Source organism: Callithrix jacchus, chromosome 6 (assembly GCF_049354715.1).
Source record: "Callithrix jacchus isolate 240 chromosome 6, calJac240_pri, whole genome shotgun sequence".
NCBI lineage: Eukaryota > Metazoa > Chordata > Mammalia > Primates > Cebidae > Callithrix > Callithrix jacchus.
The window spans coordinates 12,205,851-12,227,088 of record NC_133507.1 but is presented as its reverse complement, the minus strand read 5'-3'; the positions used below and the strand labels follow the sequence as shown (position 1 = coordinate 12,227,088).

The window sequence follows — 21,238 nt, the reverse complement described above, 5'->3', positions numbered from 1 at the left end:
GGGGGTACATGTGAAGAACATGCAAGATTGTTGCATAGGTACATACATGGCAGTGTGGTTTGTTGCCTTCCTTTCTATCACCTATATTTGGCATTTTCCCCCATGTTTTCCCTCCCCAACTCCCCATCCCCCAATGTCCCTCCCCCAGTTCCCCCGCACAGACCCCAGTGTGTGATGCTCCCCTCCCTGTGTCCATGTGTTTTCATTATTCAACACCCACCTATGAGTGCGAACATGTGGTGTTTGATTTTCCGTTCTGTGTCAGTTGCTGAGAACGATGATTTCCTTTCCTACAAAGGACATGAATTCATTGTTTTTTATGGTTGCATAGTAAAATCCCTTCTCTACTAAAAATACAAAAATTAGCCAGGCACAGTGGTGGTGCACAGACCTGTAGTCTTAGCTACTTGGGGAGGCTGAGGCATGAGAAAGTCTGCTCTCAAAGCCCTGGTGTTATTAGATCAGGTCCATGCAGAGGAGGTTTCTTTTGATTAAGTCAAAGCCAACTGATTAGTAACCTTAATCACACATGCAAAGTCACTATTTCTAAGTAGTGTCTCACAATCTAGGCATGATATTTTATCATATTTGTAGTTCCAGGGATTCTGATGGGAAATCTAGAAGGTCATTTTACGATGCTGCCTACCATACTACCTTTTAGAAAACTTAACTATAAAGCCAGATTAATCAAAAAGTGCTGTGATTATGCAAACATTTAGATGAATGGAACAGATTTCAAATTCCATAGGTAAACTTCTGCAACTATGGTCAATTGATATTTTTAACAAAAGTGCCAAGGTGCCAAAGGTGCCTCCTTTTCAATCAGGAAAAGGAGAGTCTTTTCAACAAGTGGTGTTAAGACAAGTAGATACTACATGCACAAAATTAACTTCATCTCTACCTCTCATCATGTGCAAAGGCTAACTCAAACGGGATCATAAGCCTAAAGGTAAGGGCTAAAAAATATAACTTCAAGATTAAAGATTTGTGAGAAAGTACTTCTGGGCCATCAGTACACAAAGAATTGTTAGATATGACATGAAGATCTTGACATATAGAAAAATAGTTGGATAAATTTGACTTTATCCACATTCAAAAGTTCTGCTTCAAAGGACACTGTTAAAAGAATAAAAAGAGAAGTGAAATTCTGAGAGTAAATATTTTCAAATCACATATCTGATTTTTAAAAAATCTTAGCTCTAAAATATATTGATTACTTACAATTTAATAATAAATCTTAAATCTAAAACATTAATATTACTTACAATTTAATAATAAGAAAGTTATAAATAATTTAAAACATGGGCAACATGTTTTAAAGTAATAGTTAAAATAATAATAATTTAAAACATGGGCAATAACTTCAAAAGAAGTTTCACCAAAGACCAAATAAACCCATGAAAAGATGCTAGACATGATTAGCCATTGGCAAATACAAATTTAAACCATAATGAGACAACACTAAATATCCACTTGAATCATGATAATCCAAAAGTCAGACAATAACGAGTGTTGGCGAGATGGTGGAGTAACAGGAACCTTCATACATTGCCCAAGGGCATGTAAAATGGTACAGCCATTTTGAAAACTCTTGGCAGCTTCTTAAAAAATTTAACATAAACTAACCATATAATCTAGAAATTAAACTCCCAGATATCTTTCCAAAAGAAATGAAAAAAATATACTTATTTATTTTAATGGAACACGTGCAAATATTTTTGGCAGCATTAATCATAATAGCCAACAACCTAAAACAATTTAGGAGAAAGACATTCTACACGATTTTTTTTTTATTGCATTTTAGGTTTTGGGATACATGTGCAGAGCATGCAATACAGTTGCATAGGTACACACATGGCTGTGTGCTTTGTTTGCTTTCTCCCCTTCACCCACATTTGGCATTTCTCCCCAGGCAATCCCTCCCCACCTCCCCCTCCCACTGGCCCTCCCCTTTTCCCCCCTATAGACCCCAGTGTTTAGTACTCCCCTCTCTGTGTCCATGTGTTCCCATTTTTCAATCAAAATCTACACGAATTTTTAAAAGATATGGAGAGATGAGAGGGCAGTGTAACTTTCTTCAGGAAATGCATATTAAGTATAAACATTATCCTGGATACTAAGATTAGTGTATTTTAAAGGAGGGTCAATATAAATATTTAATTAATTCAAAATCACTTCTTGGGCACTTTTTGGGTACTAAGCTCTGTAGTCAGTAATTACCAATAGTTTAATAATGTAAACACATAAATCACCTGGTCTACAGTATCTGCATCTCCTTAGAAGTTGAAATGCTGTATCTGTTTATGCATAATAATAATCAGTTAACATTTATTGAGTGTGCATTATTTTTTAGTATTCTGGGCTCAGTACTTTACATACATTCACTTATTTAATTGTAGTATGCCTAGACAAGCCAGTTATTGTTATCATTATGTTGCAAAGAAAAAAATAATGTCTGAAGAGGAAAATCACTTGGTTAAGTTCATTCTGGGGTAAATTATGGGAGAAGGTCTCAGATGTTAGCTCCATGTTAGTCATTAGAATAATAAATTAACAACAATAAAATATTAATAAGAAAATCTAACTAGTAGGTTACCAATATTTTCAGTGTTGATGGGTGGGTTAGTTTCAAAATTGAGTAATCATTTTCAAAGACATCTTTTATCATCATCTAAACAAAAACACACACGTGTGGCATGTATGTGTTGCACACATATGCACATATATATGCACAAACGTTCAAAGGATGTGGTTATACACTTTTCATGGGTTCTATGGGGAATCACTTTTCTGAATATTGGCAGTATCCTACGCCTATTCTAGCCTGGTTTCTGTGGGTGGCCCACGGCCTCTCTTTTAGGGAGTCTTTTGTCCAGCTGATCGTTTAAGGCTTTGTCTTTCTGGAGATTAGTGCAGGAGGATCATACTTCATTTCCTTAAATGGGATGTATACTTGACTCTTCATTCCACACACACTGCATCCGCTTGTCAGGTAAAACATTATCTTGACACATGGGCCATCCAAATGTGTGACTTTGCTTAAGTACTTCAGTTTCTTCAGTTGAGAAATAATAATCTCCTGTCTTATGTGGCTGTCATGAGTTTTAGCTCATGCAAGCAATTATTAAAAAAAAAAAAAAAACGGTCTTGTGAAGGTAAATTTTGAAAAAGAGTCTGTTCAATGCAGTGGGCTAATCTTGAATTTAGTCCTAGCATCATTCACAGTTATATTGGTAAGATTTTGAATACTTTTCTAATTTTAGAATTATTATTTTTATATTCCATAAAGATATTTTCTTAATGTGCTCATTTGAGAATTAAATGCAAGCATGAGTACCCCTTCATGACAAAAATATGAATTTTATAATCTAATATGAATTTTGTAATCTGATATCCTATAAAATCTGACCTCTCAGTTCTCTTTGAGATAATTATAATGTGGAAATAAACAGTATGAAACAAACAACTAAATAATATACAAATATATTTTTCTGAGTCCATTATTTTATGAAGAAATAAGGAAGAAAAGAAGAAAGGAAGGAAGGAAAGAGGGAAAGAAGGCAGGCAGGAAGGAAGGAAGGAAGGGAGAGAGGGCTGACACATTTAATATTTAATAATGAAAAATTTATAAAGAAAAAAACAGTGTTCAAAAGTGAAACTGAAAGAACCAAATTAAACCTTTTTCTCTACTTTTACATAGTTCCCTCCTAGGCTGACTTTAACCAAGAAATTGCCACGGAAGCTATTTGTAGGACAATCAGCAGAGAGCATTTGGTCCAGGAGAATTTCAGCTTTTGCTTAATTTCTAGTTAAATGTCTGAGTAGGGGGAATGATCGCCCAAGATATTTCACTTAAAACAATGTGGAGTGGTCTCTCAGAAACTGTTTTCTCTCCAGGACTCTTCTCTCAGTTGAATATTTTAAAAACGATCCCTGAGCTGCATTATTCCCCAATTTTATCTGCTGAAAATGAAATGTACAACCTGCACACTGACAAAAAATTCTTCCCTGCCTTCTTGGGATGATAAATTATTCAAGTGGTGTGCTCCAGAAAGAGCCACCAATGAGTTTACTATCTTGTTGAGGTAAAGATAGTTTCCTAATCTGGAGGCATCTAAAAAGGTTCTTGAAATATGTGTTTATGTATCGTTTTGAAATAAAATACATGTCTGTGTGAATGTATACTTTGTATTCTGAGCTTCCGGAGGATAGGAATCAAATCTGGTTAATTTGCTTTTAGGGGTGCTTTATACATTTTGGGTACTTGTAAGTGAAAATCTTTTTTTAAAAAATAACTTATCTTGGCACAGAAACATCAGTAACGTTGCATAGTCATATATTTTTCTCATATCAAGAAGGAGCATACATAACAAAACATAGGTTTCTTCTGCTATAAGTTATCATACCATTGCCCCTTTATCAGTTTGGGGGCTCCCTGCTACTGAACACCTCAAAATCTGGTCAGAAGACTAGAAATAGCTACTACTATTCTCTTTTTGTAAATAATTCCCCATAGATCAATTCAAGGGAAAAAAAGTGTGTTTTTCATATGTGAGTAATTTCCACTGACACATTTTTCTGCATAGGAAGACAGTACTAATATAGCAATCTGAAAGTCCTCGTGATGAAAGCGCGTGTCACCATGTGCAAACTGTGAAATGTAATTGAAAGTAAAATGTTTAATTAAAATGGACATTTCTAAGCCTGCTTCTGGCAGCAGCCATCTTGCTGAAAAATTATATTTGTTATACCGTCAACCTGGGAGAACAGTTCAAGAGATTGTGAGTGCCAGGTTTCATCCGAAAGTAAATGGGGTGAAATCAGAAAGAGAGCTTAAATGCTGATCCCTTTGTCGCTGTGCATGTCTCCAACACATGTGCCCTGGTACAGACCAGTCAGAACAAGGGGACCTGCCACATGTAGCTGTTCCTAAGTCAATATTAATTATAGCAAAGCATCCTTTTCTCTACAAATAATTGTCCCTTTCACTCTCGTCAGCAAGTTTCTTTAACAATTGGGCTTTCAGATGCAGTGCACTTATTGTACAGCTTGAAATGTGAGGATACTCATCATTTCCAAAATTATTTCTCCGTTGAGACCACTGGGATCTTCTTCCACCACTCCCTCATAAGAGCTGCTGATCCTAGATAATTCACAGACTTGAGTGGAGATGTGAAAACTGAATTGGAAAACAAAATTCTGTCTGGTACCCAAAGGGCAGCTTCTCCTGCCTTGGGGTTCGGGTATCAAAGAGTCCCTGGCCAGAATGGGCAGGTTGGATCATCCAGGAAGTGTCTCAGTTTCAAGAAGTTTCCTTCTTGGAGAAAATTGTCTTTGACATTTTATAAAGGGCAAATGAAATAAACTTCCTTTCTATTTCATCTGTCCCTTAATCCTCTAAAATCTCAGTGGCCAATGGTAGATCCCATGATACAACAGAATATGTGTACTGCTTCATAAAGGCAAAAGTTCCAACTTTTTTCCATTTCTCAGTGTCATTAGGCTTACTCACACTTTTTATGTCGATGTACTCCTGAGTCCAGCAACCGTCCCCCCATAATGAAGGAATGAAACAAGCCAACAAACAAATAGATAAATAAAAGATCTGTGGATGTAAAACCCATTAAAAATGTCAATAACAAAGTCTTGTGGGAAAAAAATTCAGAAGATTTGATCACTGTTTTGTAAATCATGTCTTCGGCATAAAAACAACTCTCATTGTCTAGATCCAGCCACCATGACATTTGATCATTTTTTCCTACCTGACCTTGTTTAGTGAGTTCTTTCTCAATAATATGTTCTTTATTGCCCAAGGAATGCTCTTTGAATTTACTTTCTTTATGATGTGATTATAAATCTTCATGACATCCCTAATGATTCATCTCTTTTGGCGCTGGGCAGAAGGATAACAATTTCTATAAAGCACACATTTCATTTATGGTGAAACTAGAAGGAGATTTATCAATCAGAACAGGGTTTTCAATCGTAGGCTGAACTTCAACCATTTCTCCCTCTCTGTAAACAAATCTTCGGCACACTTTCTCCCTGAAACATCCAATAACCCTTTAAATAGGATGTTGCTTTTAATTTGTACATGATCTAGACCATGGTGGTACTTTTCCTCTGACAACAAATGTAAAATTTAACCTAAGCCATAATATGGAAATATTTAGTGAATATGGAAAAATATTGACCAGATTATTTTACATATATTAAACAAAATAGATTACTTAATTTGAACTTTGATTAGTGATTGTTTCCTGGGTTTTGCCATTTATCATTAAAATTTTTAAAGAGATTTCAGGATGCTAAGATGAAAAATCCTCTTCTTTTGGGGGGAATTCACTTCAGTGAGCCACCTGCCTCATACTATAAACAATATTGCCCACACCTTTGACATGGTTTCAGTCCCAGATTTCAATGGCTGTAGCAAGGTGTTCATGATTGGAAAATTCCGAGTCCCATGGGGTAAATCTCTCCCCCAAAATGTTCTATCTCCATAGTCTTGTGAAAACAGAAAACGACATGAGCAGATTACAAACCTATTCAGGAGAAGTCAACAACAGGGGAAGAAAACCTTCTGCAAAAATACTTTTGAACTTCGGGGGAGGAGATACATGCTCTGTCCATGGAGCTAGACGAAATGGAAGTTTTTTGTGTGTGTTTCTTTTTTTTTTTTTTTTTTTTTTTTTTTTTTGCTTTACAGACATGTAGAACATTTGTTTCCATTTTATTTCTGCTGTCATAATATGATGGTTTTATTCAGTTTTTAAACATGCTTCAGCTGGAAACACTACGTCTTTAAATCTGGCAACCCTGGCTTCAGTGTGAATTCCCTTGCCGCACTCCCTCACCTTACCCAGGTGCATGTTAAATCAGTATTAATGACAATATCATTCTTGTGCAGTCATCTCCTGCCTGCAATTTGGTTTTAATTACCCGCCACGTTGTCTTTCCCCCTCACTGACAGCCATTAAATAGGGAATGACACCGGAGCCATAGTTGTGTGGCATATTCACTTCACCGGATTTCATCCCTTCATAAAGCAGGCTGCAGTGCCTCGTAGTGGCGGAGATCAGAAAGGGGATTGCAGACTACCCAGGCACTTTCTAGGTGAGTTTGGAGATCTCGGCAGATTTGTGACTGCATTGACTATGCTTAAAAATATATATAGTTTAAAGAGCACCTCTTGATTAAAGAACAATAATTGCAATTTTGTAAGTTGTTTTAGAAATGGATATATAATAACAAATCGAGGCACTGTGTAAGCCTTGTCTGAACATCAAAAAAGTGAAAATGAGGGCTCAGAAACAACAAACGTGGAATAAAATGTAACTGAGGAAAGTTTTCAAGGCCAACTGTTTAACAAAGGTGAGCTGCAAGTGCCCAGTGAATTAGATCTGCAGCCCTTTCTATTACCTTTCGCCACAGCACAGGTTTTCTTGTGTTTGTTTTCCTATTTTCTCTTTTATTCCATTTGACAACATATTTTTATTTATATATGATTTTAAAACATTCTTCTAAACAACAAATGGATAAATGTCTGTAAACAGTATCTTTTTTGTACAATTATGTTCATAAGTGTTTTATTTTAAACCAAGTTTTTCCTTAAAGAGGACCTTAAAATTGAAATTGTTTGTCTAAATGTTGAAGTTAGACACTGTGCAGATGCTCTGGATTGAAGGTATTCCTAAAATGGCTATTACATTTTGAATCCTTTAAAATTTTGGTTAAAATAAATCTGCAAGCATGTGCTGTTGCAAGAAGGATGTTGGACTCTTGCACTGTAAATTAGAAACATCACTTATAAACAATACATCACAGCACACATGCAGAGAGCGCTGGTAAGGCACCATGTTTGGTTTTTACTTTCTGATTTTTCTCTCTACCAACTTCTTGGTTTAAGGGTTGCAGATCTATGAGATGCTCCTTCACAGTTGCTAACGCTGTTTCCTAGCCTCTTTCAACAAGCATAATGACTCATTTCACGTACTGCTAAATGAGAGTCATAGCTGACTGCTTTAATTAGAATTTTAAGTATACATAGTATATGCCATAACTTGTCCATACATTTATTGTGTGCATTTGTGTTTGTATGTGCAAACCGTTTGTAAAAACCCAAACATAAAATAGAGAAACCAATAATTATGATGCATCTCAGTCATTCCCCATTCTCCAAACCAGCAGGGCAATGTTAAAAATAAATTCGTTTGTGGTTATAGCTGTATATTTTAATAATAACTCTATATTTTTTAAATTTAATATGAGACTGTGAATATCTTCTTGGTACAAAGGGAAGTGCTTGATAGTAAACTAAAATAATGTTAAGCAAATTACATTGGTTAGAACTTGATCTTAAAAAACCAAAGACTTTGGAGTGAGAACTTTTTTTTCTAAAGGAGAAACTTCAGATTGCCTCAAAAACTGATTTTCAGCACCTTTGATAGAAGAGTAAAACTATGACTGCCTTTAAAATTTAGGAAATGAACTTTTTAAGGGGAAAATGTGCTCCTGTGATTCATGCTTTTCTTTCAAAGAGAACAATATTTGGTCTTTTGAATGTTGCCTGAATTGATTTGATTTATTGTTTTAAGGAATATTTTACATCATTAAATAACAGCTAGGAAAATGGTTATTCCTTCCAGATTGAAATGGGAAGCTCACAAACGCAACGGTGACGGCTTAATCTCTGATACTGCTTACATATATTGGTTTACAGCTATATTGAGTCCAGTTAGACTGATTTTTTTCCTTCCTAATATGAAACTTGATGCTGAGAAATCTGATAAGTGAGTTTCATTTCCCTGGAAATGTATTGCTTCTGCATCCAAGTGCAAAGAAATAGCACAAGTAAAAACAATGAGGAGTCTGTATGCAAGGCATTAATGAGGCCACTGTTTTCTCACAGAGATTCTGCATTGTGAAAAAAAGAGATTTTGAGCCATTAACATTACAAATCACGCTATTCCGTTTAGAATCGATATCATTTTCTTTTGTCAGCATGGTGTAATATCAAATCAGCATATCCTTCGGGCCTGTTAGATCAAGAAGGAGAAATGTTCTAAGTGACGAGAGGGTGTTTATGTGCCGTTCTCATGGTTCCTGGGTAGAGAAACAGCGAGTGGGCTGTGTAGTGGGGCAGCGCTTGCCCTCGAAGTCCTTTGCTGGCAAACTCCACCTCCTCTTGACCCTCTCACCTGCAGCTTCTGTCCCAGGGCCCTCACCCTTTTCATCCCCGCAACATGCTTTGCACATTCTGTTGTCGATGCCTATTGCTTTGGTGTGTTACAGATGGGATAACAGAAGCTGAGGAACTTTGCAGAGAGCAAACAGTATCATTCCATTAATTAAACCAATGACTAAAATTGTTCAGTAACTATAAAAGGCTAGGCATCATGGAAGCAACATGACCACAATTTTAATGATATTTATTGAGTGTCCTCTGTATGCCAGAGGATACATAAAGTATCTTAATTCCCAGCATTTTGAGAGGCTGAGGTGGGTGGATCGCCTGAGGTCAGGAGTTCAAGACCATCCTGGCAAATATGGTGAAACCCTGTCTCTACTAAAAATAAAAAAAAATTAGCTGGGTGAGGTGGCGGGTGCCTGTAAGCCCAGCTTCTCTGAAGGCTGAGGCAGGAGAATATCTTGAATCTGGGAGGCAGAGGTTGCAGTGAGCCGAGATCCCATCATTGTGCTCCAGCCTGGGTAACAAGAGAGAAAAATCTGTCTTAAAAATATATATATATATTTTTTAATTATATATCTATACATATACATAGATATATATAGATATATAGATATTTCTTACTTTCTATCAATAGCAATTCCATGAGGAGCATTCAGACTGTGGCACTGAGGCCCTGAGGCTAGAGGCTTGTCCAAAGTAAGGCCACTAGTGAGAACAGGTTGGGCCGTGAGACCTCATTCAACAGCCTGACTACAAAGTTGATCCATTTTTTAAAGAACTGAACAGTGATTGCCGATTTTAAGAACTTAGGCCCTCAATTTGCATATGTAAAGCATGAAACTGATGTGACACCAGCTGTAAACGGCAGGACATACATGATAGTAAGGGCTGAAGCCATCTCGATCAGGAGAAAGTCATGTCTGCTGAAACTGACGGGGAGGTTCTGTGAGGGGATCAAATGGCACAATGTGGGTTTGTCAAAATGTGGGAGAAAAGTATTTCTAGGGGGAGGAGGATCAGGGATGTGGTCAACTTGAGAAAACTCATGCACACACACAGACATACATGGGCACATATCCAGGAAAAGGGGGGTGGGGGCATACGTGATTTGGAGAGAGAAAATAAATTAGTGTCATTGAATAAATTTTTCTTTTAAGACAGTGTCTCTCCAATTGGTTGTGTTTCAAATGGCAAAATGTGCTTTGGGGTTGGGTTGATTGTTAATTGCGTTTGGTTGAGTAAGTTGGAGTTAACTAAAATCAGGCAGGTTTCTTCAATGCAGGACTTCTCAGAGCCTTTAATATGTTAAAATACAGTTTGAATACTTAGAGACACTTAGAATATGTGTTTCTCAATCTAATTTGACCTCAATTTTATTTTTTTTATGGATCTCTGTGAGGAAAAGCTTGTAAACACGTTGTAACAAACACTATGGTCGAGAGGATGGGCAATTAGAGCTAATGGACGGGAGTCCTTAAAGACTAGGTAAGACAGACTTGATCCTGTAGGCAAGGAAAAGCCACCAAAGCTCTCTGCAAGGAGAGACGATTTTTACTATCATTTTAACGATAGTTCCAATCTCCAAGGTTGAGACAGCAAGAGTAGCATATTCACAAACACTGTGGGGCCAAACTTGTCAAAACAAATACTATACACTCCCTTCTTGGTTTACATCGTCAGCAAGCATGTGCTTTCTGATGATGATTTACTGGAATTAGTCCAATCACTGTGGTTGGAAATAACCCACTCTCTACAGGTTTTATGGACTACTGGGCTGATATCTAAATCTTGCTGAGTATTAGAACAAAGAAAAGAAGCTGGTGTAGATCACTAAGCAAAGTCTCTCAAAGGTTTTTGAGCACATATGGCATCTCACAAGAAGAAAACAGGAATTGTGAGCCCAAATAAAAACTACGGCTGCCTTAGGGAGCTCAGACATTTGTTGCTCTTAATACTTGCAGCTCTGGATTCTGAAGTTTCCAGACTTTTCCCCAGAAAATAATTCTCTAAACATTGCACTTGCCCATGAGGAATTCTAAGGTGCTTCGAAGAGCATAAAAGTGCAGCACTGGTTTTTATTCGAATGATAACCAGACACTGAGTGGTAGTTAAACCTGTAGATGCTCAAGGAATGATAAAAGGTGAAAGTGTATAGAGTAGTCACATGTGTCAGGGACTGTTCCAAGTACCTTCAACCTATTTCCACATGTCATTCTCGTAGCATTCTCAGAACAAGTGCTGTCATTAAGCTTGTTTGACTAATTAGAAAACTGAGTCATAGGTTAAATATTAACAGTTTGCCAAGATCTTACAACTAGGTAAATTAGACTAAGGTGTAGTTAATTAGAGTTAAGCTTAGTTGGGGCTGGATAGGGTAAGTGTCAAACTCAGACAGTCGGACCCAGCTCCATTGCCCTTAACCAGCCACATGCTGGCTGAGGATGTGGTTTACAGGCTTCCCTGTCCCTTCTATTTTGAAAATGTAACATGAATAATAGCTAACAGATTTAATTATGCACAAGGAACTGTATTAAACATTTAACTGTTTATCTCACATAATTCTTATAACTATTATATAAAACAGGCCAGCTTATTAACCCCGTTGTATATATGAGAAAACTGAGATACAGAAGGGCAAAGTCCATATTCAAGCTCGCACAGTTAGTGAGACTTAATTCTGGAATATGAATCTAGATCTGACTCCAAAAACAGTTGTCAAAACCACTTACTCTGTGAAATCATAGCCTCTGCCTCTGGAAATGTGCTAAATAAATTACGGATGAAAATCCCAGATTAGATTTTGTATGTTGTGCTTTTCATTTGCTTCCTCTAAGGAAAATTTGTGGAAAAATATTACTCCTGGATCTCTGTGCTTTTGTGAGCTAAACAGGTATACTGTTGATTCATCCACAAGATTCATTGTGACCTTTAAAAATAGCTCCTTTTCATTCACTTATTTTTAGAAAAGTTCTAAATAAACAAAAATTATACATGGATAGATTTTTTTCTCCTGAAAGTCAATTGTCCTATTTATAGCATTTTTCCCTGTATTGATCAAGACAATTGAAATAAAATATATATGCAAGAATGGCACATTATATATAATAATATACCAGTTGAATAGTCCAGAAATTGAGAGTTAGAAACCCCACAATAAAAATGAAAGATTTGTACACTTAAATGATTTCTTACATGGTCATTTTTCTTTGAAGAAATGTTAAATATTTCTTTATGAACTATTTGCCACAAAAGGAATTGCTATTAAGTAAATGCTACATGTAATATATATCTTGAATCAAAATTTTAAAGCATTTACAGTGAATTCTCTTATTTTCTTTATGTTCTTGACAAAATTGTCTCCAAATCATTGAAAATGTTACTATGGGGTTTTCAGATTCTGATTTTCCTGCCTGTAATGTGGATGACCATATGTCAACATTTCCAATAAAATACTATCTTTAAGTTAAATATTAATATTTTTGTCATCAACAAACTTTTCATTTTCAAGTATGTTTGGAAAGCTTTGACTACAAGTAGATTTTTTTTATTTTTAAATTTCTTCTAAATTTATCTTCTAAAGGTTTGTACCTATTTTAATTTTTAAAAATTGACAGATAACATGGTATTTTTTCCTGTGAACCACATGATATTTTGAAGTATTTATGCATTAAGGAATGGTTAAATCAATCCAGTTAACAAATACATATATCTTCCCATCTTCCTATGCCCTCTAAATCCTCAGTTTCTGATAAGCATAATTATACTCTGTTTCTATGAGATCAACTATTTTAGAGTCCACATATGAGTAAGATCATGCAGTATTTGTTTTTCTGTGCCTGACATATTTTACTTGGCATAATGTCCTTCCGGTTCATCCATGTTATTGCAGATGGCAGGATTTCATTCTTTTCTGTTGTGGTTGAATAGGATTCCACTGTGTGTATGTACCACATTTTCTTTATCCATTTATTCATCAATGGGTACTTGTGTTGTGTCTATATCTTGGCTATTGTGAACAGTGCTGCAATACACATGGGAGGGCAGGTATCTCTTTAATGTACAGATTTTATTTCCTTTGGATATATACTCAATGGAATAGCTGGATCATATGTAGTTCTGTTTTGAAATTTTTGAGGAACCTCATACTGTATTTCATAGCAACTGTATAATTTTACATTACGATCAATATTACATTTTACATTACAATCAACAGTTCTAATTTCTCCACATCCTCAGCAATATTTGTGTTGTTTTCTATTTTTGTTTTTATAATGGTCATGCTAATAGCTATAAGGTAATATTTTCTTGTGGTTTTGATTTTTATTTCCATAATGACTAGTGATATTGAACATCTTTGTGTATTCTCATTGGCCATTTGTATATATTCTTTGGAAAGTGTCTATTAAATGTAGCACTAATTTTTAAATTTGACTAACTGGTGGTTTTTTTTTTTAAGGTTGAGTTATAGGAATTTGTATAGACTTATGAGATTAATCCCTTATCAGATATGTGGTTTGTAAATATTTTCTCTCATTCTGTAGGTTGCCTTTTAACTCTGTTGACTGTTTTCCTTGCTGCACAGAAGTTTTCAAGTTTGGTGGTATCATTTATCTATTTGTGACTTCTTGCCAGCGCTTTTCCTGTGGTAACCAAGAAATCATTGCCAAATCCAATGTTACAAAGCTTTTTTTCCAATTTTCTTTTTCCCTAGTAGTTTTATGGTTTCAGGTTTTATGTTTAGGCCTTTAATTCATTTTGAGATTAATTTTGTATATGGTATAAGGTAAGGTTTCAACTTCATTTTTCTGCAGATGAATTCTGCTGCTTGAGAAGTATCACTTTAGTTCACACTAAATCTTCCTGGAGGAAATATTTAGTTTAATAACAGTATGGTTATATTTTAAAATAACTTCTTAATTAATAAACACATTAAGGAACTAGAAATGCACAAAAGTATCCAGAGTTGAATTATACTTTGTAACCTCAATTTTCTCCTTGAAAACAGCACAATACAATAAGTAATTGCATTTTCAATAACAAATTCAAGTATTACAAATACACATTAATCTTCCTACCACTATTTGTTGAAAAGATTCTTCTTCCCCATTGCAAAGCCTTGGCAGTTTGCCACAGATCATTTCACTATTATGTAAGTCTTTTTAAGTATTTTTTCTGTTTCATTTCATAGATCTCTTGGTCTATCTTTATGCCATTATCATACTGCTTTGATTATTGTAGCTGTGTAATATGTTTTGAAATTAGGAAATATGAGGGCTCCAGCTTTTTTCTATTTTCTCAAGATTGTTTTGGCTACTTGGAGTCTTTTCTTTTCTTTTTTTTTTACAAAAACCTCATTGGGGATTTTCACAGAAACTGCATTGAGTCTGAAGACGACTTTGGGTGCTATGAGCATTTTAACAATGTGAAGTCTTCCAATCCATGAAAATAGGATATCTTTCTATTTACTTATGTCTTTTTTACTTTCTTTCTGCAATATTTTGTAGTTTTAGTGTACACGTGTTTCACCTTCTAGGTCACATTTTTTTCCGAAGTATTTTTTTTTTTATTTTTTGGTTCTATTATAAATAAATATTACTTTCTTTTCAGATTATTCATTGTTAATGCATGGAAATGTAACTGATTTTTGAATGTTGATTTGTATCCTCAACTTTGCTTAATGTAGTGATGCCATTTGCTCCTGTGCTTTTCTTTGTTGGGAAGTTTTATTATTATTATTATTACTAATCAATTACTCAGTATCCTCATTAGTTATAGATTTTTTATTTTTATCTCTTCACAATTCAGTCTTGGTAGATTGTATGTTTCTAGAAATTTATCCATTTCTTCTAGGTTATTCAATTTGTTGGCATATTATTGTTCATAGTAGTTTCTTATGATTCCTTTGCTTTCTTTGTCATCCGTTGTAATGTCTCCTCTTTTGTTTCTAACTTTTGTTAATTGGCTCCTTACTTGTAGTCCAGCTAAAAATCTGCCAGTTCAGTTTTGTTAATCTTTTCAAAGAACAAACTTCATTTTCTTGATATTTAACTTGTTTTCCTATTCTTTGTTGAGTTTATTTCTGGTTTCATCTTTATTATTTCCTTCCTCTACAAACTTTGGGTTTAGTGTTCTATATATGTCTGTTGGTCCAATTTGTCCATAGTGTTGTTCAAGTCCTCTGTTTTCTTTGATCTTCTCTCTGGTTGGTCTCTATTGAAAATATGACATTAAAATCTTTTACAAGTGTTATGTTGCTGTCTATATATCTCTCTTCATTTCTGTCAGTGTTTGTTTCATATATATGGGTGCTCTGCTAAAGTACATATATAGTTACAATTATTATATCTTTCTGGTGAATTAAGGCTTTATAATCATATATTGTCTTTCTTTGGCTCTTGTGATAGTTTTTTACATAAGAGCTATTCTGTCTGATGTAAGTATTGCCAATCCTCCTCTCTTTTGATTAAAATTTGCATGGAAAAATCTTCCATCCTCTCATTTTCAGCCTATGTATATTTTTAAAAAATTTATTTAAAAAGAGTCTTTAAGAACAGCATATTGTTGGATCTTAATTTTTAAAAACTTATTTAGGCACTCTGTGTCTTTTGATTGATGAGTTTAGCCGATTTATACATAAAGCAATTACTTAATTATTATTGCTATTTTGTTAATTGTCTTCTGTATGTGTGGTAGTAGTTTTGGTCCCTGTTTGTCTCTCTTGCTGTCTTCCCTTGGGTTCATTCATCTTTCGTTTCTTTCTTAATTTATTTAGTTCATCTTCTCTAAGTATCTTCTTTGTAGTTATCATGGGGATCACATACAACATCTATAATTAGGCCAGGTGCAGTGGCTCACGCCTGTAATCCCAGCACTTTGGGAAGCAGAGGAGGGTGGATCACGAGGTCAAGAGATCGAGACCACCCTGGTCAACATGGTGAAACCCCATCTCTACTAAAAATACAAAAAATTAGCTGGGCATGGTGGTGCACACCTGTAGTCCCAGCTATTCAGGAGGCTGAGGCAGGAGAATTGCCTGAACCCAGGAGGCGGAGGTTGTGGTGAGCCGAGATTGCGCCATTGCACTCCAGCCTGGGTAACAAGAGCGAAACTCCATCTCAAAAAAAAAAAAATCTATAATTGTAATGATCTGTTTTAAAATGAGAATAACTTGAATTACATACAAAACTACTCTTTTATATATACTCCCAACATACTTGTTACTGATGTCACAAATTTCATTAAAAAAATATTTTGTATTCATTAAAATAGTTTTACAGTTGAGTTATTCATATGCTTACATTGCTTACATTTTTTACTTGAACTAAAAGTGCTCTATGAAACTTTACAATATTATAGAATTCTGTATTTATCTGTATATTTTCCTCTATGAGAGAGCTCTATGTTTTCGTATGCTTTTATATTGATATATAATATCCTTTTTGCTCAACATGAACAACTCTCTTTGACAGTTCTTATGCAGCTATGGAAGTAATGAACTCTCTCTGCTTTTGTTCATCTGGGAAGGTCTTTATTTCTTTTTGATTTATGAAGAATAGTTTTACCAGATATAACTTATATGTTTCACAGCAATTTTTGTTTATTTTTGCCTTTCGAATGTATCTTCCCACTTCCCTTGGCCTCTAAAGGTTCTTCTAAGAAAATCTACTGATAATCTTATGGCAGCTCCTTTCCTGTGATGAATCACTCTTCTCTTGCTAGTTTCAAGATTGTCTCCTTTCACTTTTGTGAGTTTGAATATAATGTGTCTTGCTGTGTACCTATTTGGGTTTTTCTTAAACTTATTTGAGCTTCTTGAATTTAATGTCTTCTGTTTTCTTCCTCACATGTGAGATAATTTCAGCCATCATTTCTTCAAATAAACTCTCTGCTTTAATCTTTCTGTCTTCTCTTTCAGACACTCACATAATGTGTGCATTGTTGGTCTGCTTGTGGGTGCTGGTACATCCGTTAGACTTTGTTTACTTCTTTATTATTTTTTCTTTTTATTATTCTGATAATAAAAATTAACTATTTGATATTTTCAAATAACCTGTTTTAGAATTTACTTTTTTTTTGCTTTGTCTGTTCTGTTGATTTGTTGTAGTGAATTTTTCAATTCACTTATTATATTTTCCAGCTCTAAAGTTACTTTTCTTTTTATATAGTTTCTATCTCTGAACATATTCTCATTTTGCTCAATTGTAGTTTTTCTGATTTCTTTTAGTTTTCTATATGGCATTCTTTTGTAGCACACTGAGCTTCTTTAAAATGATTATTTAGACATCTTTTTTAGGTAGTTTGTAAATCTCAATTTCTTTACAGTCAGTTTCTAGAGATTTAGTTTGTTCCTTTAGTTGGGTCATGTTCTCATGTTTCTTCATGTGCCTTCTTATTTTTTGTTGAAGTTTTTTATTTGAAACATCAACTAACATTTACAGTTTTTACAGATTAATTTCATACAGGGGCATACCTTCATCAATCAGCATGGTTAGAGATTCTGAGGGTCTCTCAAACATTTTATGGAAATGCATTTTATTTGAGTTAGTGGATGTAAGTTTCATATTAGAGAGATTTGCTGGTTTGTTTTTTTGGAGCTTGAGGGCTCTTGCTGTCTCTTCTGTCTGTCTATGGTACTGCAGTTTCTCCAGAACTATAGGCCAAGCTCTCTTTTGTTTTTAGCAGTCCCCAGGTATTTACACTATGACAGCTCCTCACCAGTGCTCTAAATCAAGTGAGACAATAATCAGTCCCTTAGGTAGCCACTTAAAAAGCTAAAAAATATTGGACATATATTCCATTCTTCTTTCTCCATTCCATCATAGAGTCATGAGCAGGATACTTTTTCCCAGTTGTGGTCAGCTGGTTTGGCCTTTGTCTACAATATGGCAAGTACTGGCACTCTGGCACTGCAAGAAGCCACTAACCTCTCTTTTGTACTAAGTAGCTACTACTTACCCAAAGTATACTAGTTCTATATCAGTACTCTGAGTCAGGTGGAAAAAAAAGTCAGTCTCTTGGGAAGACTTCCAAAAATCACACAAACACACACACATACACACACACACATGCACACACACACACACACACACACACACACCTCTGTTTTCTATTCCTGTATATTTTTCTTTAAGATAGTTTAGGAGATGATTAGTTGCTTCAAGTTACAATTTATATAGAAATATTTTTAGAAACAATATTCACTTCATACATAGATTTGGAAGTAGATTTCTTAAATAGAAACTTTAAAAATACTACACATTTATTTCTTTAAAAAATTTATTTTATATTCTGCTTTTTTTGAGAATGTAGTTTGAGTACAAACCGGATTATTTCTGTGAATATAGAGAAAATGTTCATCTTAGTACATCAAATATAGTTAAGGAAACAAAAATTCCACTGCTTCAGATGTATCACTTGAGGTCAAACTAAATATTTCTTGAGGAAATTTCTAGTTTAATAATGCTATAGTTATATTTAAAATAACATCTTAATAAACATAAGGAACTAGAAGTGAACAAAAATATACAGAGGTCCACTTATTTTTCACAACCTCAATTTTTCTTTTTCCTTTCTCTCTTTTTTTTTTTTTTGTGAGAGACCAGAATTTTATTATTACTCAAATCAGTCTCCTCAAGCATTAGGGGAGCAGTGTTTTTAAGGTTAACTTGGTGGGTTGGGGGAAGCCAATGAGCCAGGAAGTGCTGATTAGTCAGAGATGAAATCATAGGAAGCTATCTTCTTGTGCTAGTCAGTTCCTGGATGGGGGAACCAGTTTATTGATCTGGGTAGTGCCAGCTTGATCCATCAAGTGCAGGGTCTGCAAAATATCTTAAGCACTGATCTTAGGTGCAGTTTAGGGAGAGTCAGAATCTTGTAGCCTCCAGGTGCATGACTCCCAAACTATAATTTCTAGTCTTGTGGATAATGTTATTCCTACAAAGGCAATCTAGGCCACAGCAAGAAGGAGGTCTGCTTTGGGAAAGGGCTGTTACTATCTTTGTTTAAACTAGAAACTGTGTTTCTCCCAAAATTAGTTTGGCCTATGCAGAGGAATGAACAAGGATAGTTTGGAGGTTAGAAGCAATGTGGAGTCAATTAAGTTAGATCTCTTTCCGTGTCTTAGTCATAATTTTGCAAAGGTACTTTAAATCCCTCCCTTTGGGCTTTATAATGCCTTAGTCTTATGGTATAGGGTATGAAGATGGGAAAAGTCTGTTGATCACTCTCACTTTTTTCTGCTGACAGGGGACATAGTGGGAATGGGAGTGAACCCCAAGGAAAGAAGAGTGGAGCTGCTTTTTATTTATGCAGGCTTGGCTGGGCTTGCAAGGCTTGTGTGGTTAAAAACATTAGTACTTTCATTTATAATTTTAGTATAATATTTAAGTAAACCACATGCTATAAGGTAAATAACAAATCATAGGATGAGGAACAATTATTAATATTAAGAGCAAAGATTTGAAAGCATTAGTTTGGAGACTTCTAACCCACAACAAATTTAGAAATGAGTCTAAACTGTAGAAAAAAATTTTTAAGAACTGATAAGAACAGTGTACTATAGTTTTTCTTTTGAAGCATCATTTTTCTCTCTCCAGTCCCAATTTTTATTAAAAACAATCATGATAAAACTGATTTGTATACAAAATAAACTTTGGTCTTACTGTATTTGGCCTGATTATTTGCATAAAGTGCAACAAGAATTTTTTTTTAAATTTAGGCTTTTAAAATTGGCTTTGATAGAATTCTGTTCCATGAAGAATCTCAGATAAAACTTTTAAAAGCTGAGCCCAGCCAAGGGGTTATACCCTAAAATACCTATGAGTTAGGCAAAATCCTCTCCTCCTGAGGACCCAAGATAATTTGGGGTTCTTGGGCCTGTTGAAAACTGACATTCTTTACTTACCACAGGTCAGGAACCTTGTACAGGGACTCTTATGTGGACGAGGTATGAGGCCAGATGCCCCATGGGCTTTAATTGACTTTGTAAGTCAACTTTGATTCTTTAAGGGAAGCATGCCATTCCAGTAAAAGCCTTGGTAAAATAACCAGTTTCTCTAACTGTGTCCTGTTCCAAAAGAAAACAAATTCTTATTGCACTTATGCAATTAACAATACTGACATAAATTGAAAATACTCACAAATAGTTTTCAAATTCTGGAGAAATCAGGTAGAGAGAAACAAATATGCTCCAAATTTTGTTCACAGTAATGTATTTTACTTACTTGCTAAATTTGCAACTACCTTTAAAGAAGTAAGTTATCTTTACTCTAAAAACAAAAGGATTAGCAATGTTTAACACATCAGCTCTCCATGAGAGTCCTAGAAGTTTAAATTTTCCTCTATTCAAATAGCACAATTTTAAAAGTTATCTGAGACCTGCACTCAGAGTCCTATATTTGATTATAAACTGCCTTTTGAAAAGGACAAAAGCAAGCATTTCTAGTGGGCATGGTTCTCCATATGTCCCCAGGCCTTATCTGTAAACAATTTCTTTTAAATTTTAGCCAACTTGTTTATACTCATAGAAGTTTTTAAATAAGATTAACCTTTTACAAACCCTTTTTACTTTGCTTAAACCTTCAGCTTAAAATGTCTATGGATGACATGTCGATAGCTCCTATTAAAGTTATAATTGACTAGGAATTTTGGTTACTTCTGTGTCATACAACAATTTTATTTAACAGTTATTAATAATGTGCATTAAGTCATATAAAAATTATAGAAGTTTTCCATAATTTTTGAAATGTGGTAACAACATATTTATGTAAATACCATCCAAAGAAAACCAAATGCCATTCACTCTTCTATTTGAAAGTTTTTCCTCTATTCTAATGTCACAATCTCCAGAATTATTAATCAGGATCCTGCATTTAAGAGTACTTGTTAAATTTTATAGCTAATTATAAAACCATCTTTAAAGGAGGATGAAAATGAGATAACAATTTTCTGTGGATGACAAAAACATTTGTAGGCCAGCTCCAGTTAAAGACATGGTTGACAAGTAAATCTGTTACCTCTGTGGCACACAGTGATTTAACATAATAATTA

The 21,238-nt window shown here is 34.8% G+C and overlaps 1 protein-coding gene across 19 annotated transcripts in view; it reads left to right on the top strand.

Moving 5' to 3' along the window:
* The window catches only part of LOC128932316 (uncharacterized), a 455,935-nt gene that overhangs the window by 344,688 nt on the left and 90,009 nt on the right, over positions 1–21,238 (top strand). The window contains exon 18 of one of the 19 annotated variants that reach the window (XR_013536607.1): positions 6,971–7,113. The exons of the other annotated variants lie outside the window; for them this stretch is intronic. The gene's annotated coding sequence lies outside the window, so the exon portion shown is untranslated. The remainder of the gene's footprint in view (positions 1–6,970; positions 7,114–21,238) is intronic. 19 annotated transcript variants of the gene reach the window in all.